This window comes from Hyperoodon ampullatus (genome assembly GCF_949752795.1).
Source record: "Hyperoodon ampullatus genome assembly, chromosome: 5".
Taxonomy (NCBI): Eukaryota; Metazoa; Chordata; class Mammalia; order Artiodactyla; family Ziphiidae; genus Hyperoodon; species Hyperoodon ampullatus.
Window position 1 is genome coordinate 127,902,803 of NC_136918.1, and position 10,211 is coordinate 127,913,013.

Genomic DNA, 10,211 nt, shown 5'->3' on the forward strand with positions numbered 1-10,211 from the left:
TTCTGTAAAGAATGCCATTGGTAATTTGACAGGGATTGCTTTGAATCTGTAGATTGCTTTGGGGAGTATAGTCATTTTCATAATATTGATTCTTCCAATCCAAGAACATGGTATATCTCTACATCTGTTTGTATCATCTTTAATTTCTTTCATCAGTGTCTTATAGTTTTATGCAGAGAGGTCTTTTGTCTCCCTAGGTAGGTTTATTCCTAGGTATTTTATTCTTTTTGTTGCAATGGTAAATGGGAGTATTTCCTTAATTTCTCTTTCAGATTTTTCATCATTAGTGTATAGGAATGCTAGAGTTTTCTGTGCATTAATTTTGTATCCTGCAACTTTACCAGATTCATTGATTAGCTCTAGTATTATGGTGGCATCTTTTGGATTCTGTATGTATAGTATTATGTCATCTGCAGACAGTGACAGTTTTACTTCTTCTTTTCCAAATTGTATCCCTTTTATTTCTTTTTCCTCTCTGATTGCTGAGTCTAGGACTTCCAAAACTCTGTTGAATAATAGCGCTGAGAGTGGACATCCTTGTCTTCTTCTTGATCTTAGAGGAAATGCTTTCAGTTTTTCACCATTGAGAATGATGTTTGCTGTGCGTTTGTCATATATGGCCTTTATTATGTTGAGGTAGGTTCCCTCTATGAACACTTTCTGGAGGGTTTTTATCATAAATTGGTGTTCAATTTTGTCAAAAGCTTTTTCTGCATCTATTGAGATGATCATATTGTTTTTATTCTTTAATTTGTTAATATGGTGTATCACATTGATTCATTTGCATATATTAAAGAATCCTTGCATCCCTGGGATAAATCCCTCTTGATCATGGTGTATGATCCTTTTAATGTGCTCTTGGATTCTGTTTGCTAGTATTTTGTTGAGGATTTTTGCATCTATAGTCATCAGTGATATTGGTCTGTAATTTTCTTTTTGTGTAGTATCTTTGTCTGGTTTTGGTATCAGGGTGATGGTGGCCTCATAGAATGAGTTTGGGAGTGTTCCTTCCTCTGCAATTTTTTGGAAGAGTTTGAGAAGGATGGGTGTTAGCTCTTCTCTAAATGCTTGATAGAATTCACCTGTGAAGCCATCTGGTCCTGGACTGTTGTTTGTTGGAAGATTTTTAATCAGTTTCAATTTCATTACTTTTGATTGGTCTGTTCACATTTTCTATTTTTTCCTGGTTCAGTCTTGGAAGGTTATAGCTTTCTAAGAATTTGTCCATTTCGTCCAGGTTGTCCATTTTATTGGCATAGAGTTGCTTGTAGTAGTCTCTTAGGATGCTTTGTATTTCTGTGGTGTCTGTTGTAACTTCTCCTTTTTAATTTCTAATTTTATTGATTTGAGTCCTCTCCCTGTTTTTTTTTTGATGGGTCTGGCTAATGGTTTATCAATTTTGTTTATCTTCTCAAAGAACCAGCTTTTAGTTTTATTGATCTTTGCTATTGTTTTCTTTGTTTCTATTTCATTTATTTCTGCTCTGATGTTTGTGATTTCTTTCCTTCTGCTAAATTTGGGTTTTGTTTGTTCTACTTTCTCTAGTTCCTTTAGGTGTAAGGTTAGATTGTTTATTTGAGATTTTTCTTGTTTCTTGAGGTAGGCCTGTATAGCTATAAACTTCCCTCTTAGCACTGCTTTTGCTGCATCCCATAGGTTTTGAATCGTCGTGTTTTTGTTGTCATTTGTCTCTAGGTATTTTTTGACTTCCTCTTTGATTTCTTCAGTGACCTCTTGGCTATTTAGTAATGTAGTGTTTAGCCTCCATGTGTTTCTGTTTTTTACGTTTTTTCCCCTGTAATTCATTTCTAATCTTATAGCATTGTGGTCAGAAAAGATGCTTGATATGATTTCAGTTTTCTTAAATTTACTGTGGCTCGATTTGTGACCCAAAATGTGATCTATTGTGGAGAATGTTCCATGCGCACTTGAGAAAAAAGTGTAATCTGCTGTTTCTGGATGGAATGTCCTATAAATATCAATTAAATCTATATGGTCTATTGTGTCATTTAAAGCTTCTGTTTCCTTATTTATTTTCATTTTGGATGATCTGTCCATTGGTGTATGTGAGGTGTTAAAGTCCCCACTATTATTGTGTTACTGTCGATTTCCTCTTTTACAGCTGTTAGCAGTTGCCTTATATAGTTTCCAGTGACCTCCTCCTTGAGTTTGATTAATGTACTAGAGCAGCACAGAACTCAGGGAAACATTTTACTTACTAGATTACCTGTTTATTTTAAAAGGATATAACTCAAGAAGAGCCAGATGGAAGAGATGAATAGGGCAAGGAAAGGGGAAAGGCTGAGAAGCTTCCACACCCTCACTGAGGGCCACTCTCCCCAAATCTGTACATGTTCACCAACCCATAAGCTCTCTCAACCCTGTCCTTTTGGGGTTTTATGGAGGCTTCATTACCTGGGCATGGTTGATTAAATCATTGGCCATTGATGACTGAACTTAATCTCCAGCCCCTCTCCCCTCCCTGGAGTGGTAGGGCTGAAAGTTCCAAGGCTCTAATCATATGGTTGGTTCCCCTGGCAACCAGACCCCATCTTTATGTGCTTTGCACAAGTCATCTCATTAACATAACAAAACACCTTTAGGAAATTCTGAGAGTTTTAGGAGCTCTGTGTCAGAAACAGGGACTAAGACCAAAAATATATTTCCTTTTTTTTTTTTTTGAGAAAGTAGTAAGGATTTTTATTGCCAAAACAAGTTAAGAGAAACAAGCATAACAGGAGACACAAATAAATTAATTGTTCTGATCATTTTAGACTCCAGGGCATCTCTGTGGGAAGATCAGCTCAGCTCCTTGTGTAGACACCACACTGTCCAAAGCAAAAGACAGCAGGAATTTGAGACAGTGTTCAAGACAATGATTGAACATGTACACAGTTAGGAGAAATGAAAAGGTGGTTTCCCTAGTCCCTTTCCTCAGTGAGGTACGTGTTTATAAAGGAATGAGGCTCATTTTGGGGGAAAATGATTGCATACTGAAAATTTTTAATTCTTCCACCTCCCAGGAAAAAATTTTTCAGGCCCTGGCCTGAACAAGAAACTCAAAATAGGGTGACACTAGTTTCATATGAACCGCAAGACTATACTCAAACTGCAGGTGCTGCCTCCTTTAAGAAAGTTTAACATCCATTTATCTATACCAAACCAGTAGACTGAATTTTCTCCCTTAGGAAGTTTTCAACCAAATGGGAGTTAAATTAATCTCACTTTAAAATGCAACAAAGGATATGTAAGGCTAGTGTTTGTTCTGTGACACACAAAAGAGAAGCATCCCTCCAACAGCACTGGCCCAAGAGGTACTACAGTAAGAACTGGCTGCAGGGCAAAGTGATCCATGAGGTCTACCAAAAAGCAAGGAGATTCCAGTTTCAGCAGAAAACAGAGGGGATCCCTGCCAAGGCTGGCTCTTAACTATACCCATATCTCAAACAGATCTTGGGTCCCCATAACTGACGAGGCTGGAACACACAGTGCCCGCATAGCCAAGAGGGCTAAAGTTGTCTAAACTATTCAGTGAACACCTCTATGCCATGATTTGTCCATGCGCACATGGATAGTGGTAAAGGAATCAAGAAGCCTTGGTTTTGGAACAACACAAACATTATTTACCTAGTAAGTAATGATCAAAGTTCTTGGGTAGAGTAAAGATACAAAACTAGGTAATGAGGTCCCCATACATCACTGCTGAGGTTTAGTCTAACTTTAAATTAAAGCAGTACAAAATGGCTTCTTCTGCACAGGGACAAACTTTGCACTAATATTTCTCAAAAATCAATTATGTCTCCAGCTCTAGCCTCAGTTTGAGAGATTTTTTAAAAGACAAAGCAAAATTTTCCTATGTCACAGCCAAGGTAAAGGGGAGCTGGGCTCAAGACACCCTCTATCCAGAGACCCTGGAACAGAAAGAGCTCTAGAAGCCAGTGGGTGTGAGAACATTCAAGTCCTACGGTTTGAGATTGTGGGCCCGCGGCAGCTGTTTCTTCCCTTGTGTCACTGGGATTTCCATTTTGGGTGGCTTGAACACTGCTGGATCCTTGGCCATTCAGGTGGCCTGCATGCAGATCAGTTCCATTGGAGAAGGCTTCTGGGCTCCTTTGTAGGCCGGGATGGCAAAACCTCCAGAATCAGACTTCTGGAGGGATCTTGGTCCAAAGAGGCTCCATTTATCTGCTGAGCTTCTGTCTTTTTCCCCACTTCCAGAATCCATGGTACAAAGATTGGGGCCAGGTAAGGCTGTGGAAGAACCAGAAGTGAAACAGCTTCTGGGCTTCTGCTTAGGAGAACAGTGGCAGTTGCTGCTTGGGGTGGACTGGGTGGAGGCCGGCTGCTTCTCCTCTCTTGTTATCTCTCCACTCTAGAGCTTTAGTTTGTGGAGCGCTTCTGCCACTCGCGGGTACTTGGTCTCCTCGGTGGTGAGGCCCTTGTGGGGTGTGTAGCCAGCATCTCTCAGCCCTGCCTGCCTCCCAAAACGCTGAGTGCTCTCCTGGGTCTGTTTTGTGATCAGAGACCTCATGATGACATGGGTAGCTTTAGCCTTCACCACGGGGACTTTGTCCGCACCATCAGTGGCCAATGGCAGGGCACGGGACAAGACACTGGCCTCTCCTTCCTCCACCTTGGCGAGGTGCTGATACTTGCACTCTGGAATCACTGACTTCCAGGGGATGCTGCCCATGCCTGATGGAGGAGGAATCATGAGAGTAGGGTCCTCCAGGGCATCATCATAGCTCAATGCCTGACGGTACGTCCCGATGGGCAGGGACATCTTGCCAAGAGACCCACTAGGCTCAAGGGCAGGCACTTCTGGTTGTCTCGAAGCCATTGAAAGACTGGGGTCCAGGTGCTTTTTCTGTACAGAATTCAGAGCTGAGTCCCTGCCAACAGAGTGAAATGATGTGAAGATTATGCTAACAGGTATTCAAGAGGAGCATTGTCCAGCTGCTGCAAATTAGCAAAGCTGCTCGGGAAGAGTCCATCCATTCCAGAGGTTCTGTTTTTCCACCTCCGCGGAGCTGCCTGCGGCCCGAGCTCTGGCACTAAAGAGGCTCCGAGGACCCACGTCTCTCGAGAGGCTGTGGCACATTCATGACCCAAGCCATGGTGTGAGCGGCGCTGTGCCCGTGGTGACACAGAAGGCCCCAAGCACCAACCAGGGAGGGACCCAAAGATATATTTCTTATTATGAATCACAGCATCACATCATTTACTGAATGCTGAGTGCTGACTTGACAGCAATAACATTTCTTTTGAAATTTTCAAGAATATGATCCTTAATGAAGCAACAAATAGAAAAGTTTAAAAGTTCACACCACTGTCAGAAAAAAATGTGGCCTTTTTCCACGTTAGTTGTAGAATTCTGGCTTAAAAACCCAGGGAGGAATGGATTGGTCTCAGCATGTTCGGAGGTGATTTTTGGTGGACAAAATGATTTTGCAAACAGATTACTGTTTAATCATTCAGATGGCTCTTTTGAGTTACTTTAAGATCTGTGAGGTAGATGCAGGCGGTAAGTTCAATAGCTTGTCATTGTAAGCTGGACAGTTTTACAAAATATTGTATTAATTTTTTTCAAAGGCAAATGCAGTCAGGGTATAATGTCATAGCCACTTTTTGGAAAACCAAATGTACATTTTTTCAAACACAATTGTAAGCTGCGTTTGATGTGGCAGCCCTATAGCTGAAGTGGACTGATTTCTATATAACTAATTTCTTTGTGTCGTTTAACTTGGCCAACCTTGGGTTCCACAAACCTCATTGATCAAGTTTTCACCCTTTGCTCGTGTCCTGTAATGTCCCAGGAAGTGGTGTTGAGAGGAATGAGGAGTTTGACCCACTTGGAGCTGAGTTGCCATGTTTACTGAAGCTAACAGTGATTTGACACATGCAAGGAAGCTTTTCTCCCCGCAGGAACCATTTCCCATCATGTCTCAAACTTTTCTCCATTCTACTAGGAAAGATGAATTCTACTTTCCTCCGAAGTAGTAGAGGACAGTCAGGTTGCTGCCAAAAGACAGCTCTTCACACTCTTGAGAATGTGAAATGAATTAGCGTGTGGCCTGAGGGGCTGAAATTTGGCAGAATTGACAGGTGTGAACATTCTTTCTTCACCTCGTGCAGAGTCATGGGGTGGGGGGAGAGACGGAGGGTTCTGATATGAGCTGTTTGCCATTGCACAGTGCCGGCCACTGCATGACACTCTATACCAACAGAGAAGATGTGTGCTCCTGTGAAAAGAACTGACAGGTATGGTTTGGTTCTGGGAACTGAGCCACATGACACCATGCTGGAAACGAAGTCATTAGCTGTGATCTTGTAAAGATTCTGGCATTGTGAGATAAAGTGGTTTGATCACCAATGTGTCACATAATGAGGCTTTGGAGTAGCTTTAAAAGGCACTGTAGATCAGTATGAAAATGAAATGTTTTACATCTAAGGAAAAAATTCTACTCAGAGGAGAATATATTCAACCATTTAAAGTTTGTGTGTGCGTACATGCATGCATGTGTATGTGTGTGTATGTGTGTGGTATAGACAAAGAGAAAAGCCACTTAGGAGAACTTGTAAAGAACCTACTAAAAATCATATGGCCAAGACATAGCCTTTAATTTTAGAACTACTGGATGTAAAAATTGAAGGAAGTGAGCATCAGTGAGTGTAAAAGATGACAGCCAGAAAATATCACTGTGAGTTATGATATCAATAGAGCAATGAATTACCAGTGGCACAGAGGTGCTTTATGAGCCTTGGCAGGCAATTAGGTAAGAGTGGTTTCTCCTGGCATAGCAATTTGAAGTGGTTATTAACTATGTATACTGAAATTTGATAGGCTAAAAAAAAGTTAAAAAAAATAACTTTCACATTGAATTGTTCCCCACACTATGCTTTAAAAAAAAAAACAAAACAAAAAACTCAAGATGAGCTGAAGTAAGAGATTTTAATTCCCAAACAAAGATGACTAAACTGAAAGTATAAAACCTTCTATTTTTAGTGGATCCTGATGTTCTTTACTGTTTGCATTCCCAGTTTCCAGATAATATGTTCTACAGTTGGCCGGTTATTGTGCTGTAAGTCACATTTCACTATGTCAGCAAACAATGGCATGAACTGAAAGAGTAAAACAAAATCAACTTGGAAAAAAACTAACATAGAAACATGGAAGTGTAGAAGTAGTCTAATCCCTTAGAAAATAAAAGACAATAAAAGCGGAGTTAAGATAAAAAGACAATACTATAGATTTTTCTTGGCTATATAAATGCATATTCTTGTTTGTATTTTTATCTACATGATTGTGAAAAATCACCAGTCGGTTAACTGAATGGAGAAAAAGAAGATATTAGGATTTTTACTTTATGTATGTATATATATATATGTGTATATATATATATATATATATATATATATATATAACATTGATATATATTTGGGTATTTAACATATATTTAGTTCAGTATATATCTACCTCTTTATATATAAAATTATATTTTGACTTTCCAATTGATTCCAGCTGTATTCTAAAATAATTATTTAATATATATCAAATATAAGCATATATTATTTAATGTTATATATTATTTGAATATGTCAGATATGCATATATATTAAATATTTATTTTTAAGCCTGACCATTATGTTCATTAACCAAGGAGTGAAGCAGAATTCTATATTGGTATATAAATGTGCCACAGACTTTGACATTTTAAATATTTTCCTTATATTTTAAGTGCGCTTATCTTGAATTACCTGCTACTGGGGCACAGGGTTGGCTGATACCAGAATACACATGAAATATATTTTTAAAAATTAAATGAACACTTTCTATCTTTTAAAGAAATCCATTCTATTGTGTTAGATTATACATAAGGATTAAAAATATATTTACAGTTATTGAACTCGTTTTTGTCCCTTGTAATATCTCCTTGAAAAATTAATTCATATAAATTTTCTGAGCATATCTATTTGTAGAAGTATTTAAAAAAATTAAGTTATATGAAGATAATTAAATTCCAAGGGAAGGAAAACATAGATGAAATAGAAGATGATAAAGCACGTGGTTCCTGACCTCCATTTGTTGTTCTTTTCACTCTTTGCTGAATCACACTTATGATACAATTACTTTACAATTAATTTAAAAATAAAGTTAAAGGTCTAATTTTAGAATCTCAGAAAGTAGAGGCCAAAGGAAAGCACTCTCATCACAATAAACAGGAAAAGTGGAATCTTCATTGATGCAATGTGGTAACATTCATATCCTCACTAGCACTTTCTCGCTATCAGCATACAATTTTGCCAGTGGATATAAATCTGCTTCGTTGCTTTCTATGTCAATCAAAAATAGCATCCTGGCATTTCATTTCGTGTTTCACAGACGAGATTTTTAGCAACCTGAGGACATGTGACTTGAAAACATGAGCAGTGTTGAGAACTGTATTCTCTTCCAGTCTTCATAGCTAAAGGGAGGTGGAGTTGAACAATTCCCAGTGCCGCACAGAGAGCTAGAAAATATTAAATTCACAGGATATGGTTTTGCCATAGAAAAATGACTTTGGAGGTTTTTCCGAGTGGGGAGGAAGGACAGCCAAGCTTGGGATTTGGAGTCATCAGAAATCATGCTGGCTTCCCCTCAGAGATTTTTCTAAGTAAAATAGTTAATTAAAATCTCAGGATCTCAGTTTCCACATCTGTAAAATAAAAGGTCTGAAGAGAGAAACTCTAAGATCCGTTTCAATGAAGAAATTTGATCTTTGTGTGACACTATCCATAATTACACAGATGTATAGTCCTATGGAATTTACAAATTAATTTCCCAGGTGAGGTATTTATTAGCTCTTTTGATGGCTATATGTCATTCTTCGTGTGACTTTGACATTTCTTGGTCTGTGTGTGACATCTGATCTATTACTGCTGCATCCTGAATCAGAGCTTTGGCTGAGCAGAGATGTGCAAGTATAATCCTTATAACCCAGGGAGTCTCATAATTCCCCACAGGGACATTCGGGGGACCTTGAAGAATTTATGTTTGTGTTGGTGAATTTCTCCACATGGCATCCCTGGGAGCAGTGAAGGAAATGTACATTCTGACAGCTGCAATTTCCTGTTGCCAGTGGCTGCTCAACATTACTGCAGTCTGGAACTCAGAAAGTACAAAGGGCATCATCATAGCTTCCTATTACTGGTCACGCTTATGTGATCAGTACTCTACAGAGGGCACTTAGAATGGACTAGCACTTTGAAGACAGAGAGAACTAGGTTCAAATCCCAGTTGCAGCAGCTGGCTGTGTAACCTTGAGGAACTTGACCTCTTTCCTTCGTAAATGGGTGTGATGGATTACACGAGGTCATATTTGTAAAGCACCTCATATGGAACTGAAGAATTCAAGGAGTGTTCTCTTTGTGCTGCCCTTACATGCTGTGTTTACTCTGCTACAAATAAAATCAATTCAATCTGTTAGACTGTCAGCAGCTTCAGAACTGGACTTCTCTTCTGGCTTGAGGCATGCCACCTGCAGTATTTTCCACCAGAAAATAATGTACTTAAAAATATACTTGTCAATGTAGACTCTGACTATATCTTTGCATTTATAAAAACAAAAACAAGACAACCAGAACAAAGAACATGAACAAGCCATTTACAATAGAATAAATACAGATGGCCAATAAATATGGAAAAAATGGTCCAACTCATCCATCACAGAGAAAGCCACAATTAAAAAACACAACAGATTTTTTTGAGATATATTTCATATAGCATAGAGTTCACCTATTTATAGTGTAAATTTCAGTGTTTTGTTTTGTTTTGTTTTGTTTTTTTGCAGTACGCGGGCCTCTCACTGTTGTGGCCTCTCCCGTTGCGGAGCACAGGCTCCGGACGTGCAGGCTCAGCAACCATGGCTCACGGGCCTAGCCGCTCCATGGCATGTGGGATCTTCCCGGACTGGGACATGAACCCGTGTCCCCTGCATCAGCAGGCGGACTCTCAACCACTGCACCACCAGGGAAGCCCAATTTCAGTGGTTTTGTGAATATCACTACAATTAATTTCAGAACATTTTCATACCCCCATCCCATCCCTCCTCTTTTCACCCCACCTTACCCCGGGCCTCCAGCCCTAGGCAACCACTGATCTACTTTCTGTCTCTGTAGATTTGCCAATTCTGAACATTTTATATAGATTGGAATCATATAATATGTTGTCT

At 39.3% G+C, this 10,211-nt stretch overlaps 1 pseudogene across 1 annotated transcript; it reads right to left on the reverse strand.

The window, feature by feature from the left end:
* Positions 1-3,928: 3,928 nt before the first annotated feature.
* Positions 3,929-4,840, reverse strand: LOC307053400 (putative monooxygenase p33MONOX; annotated as a pseudogene). Its single transcript has one exon. The product of its transcript is annotated as a putative monooxygenase p33MONOX (transcript).
* Between the last annotated feature and the right edge of the window lie 5,371 nt (positions 4,841-10,211).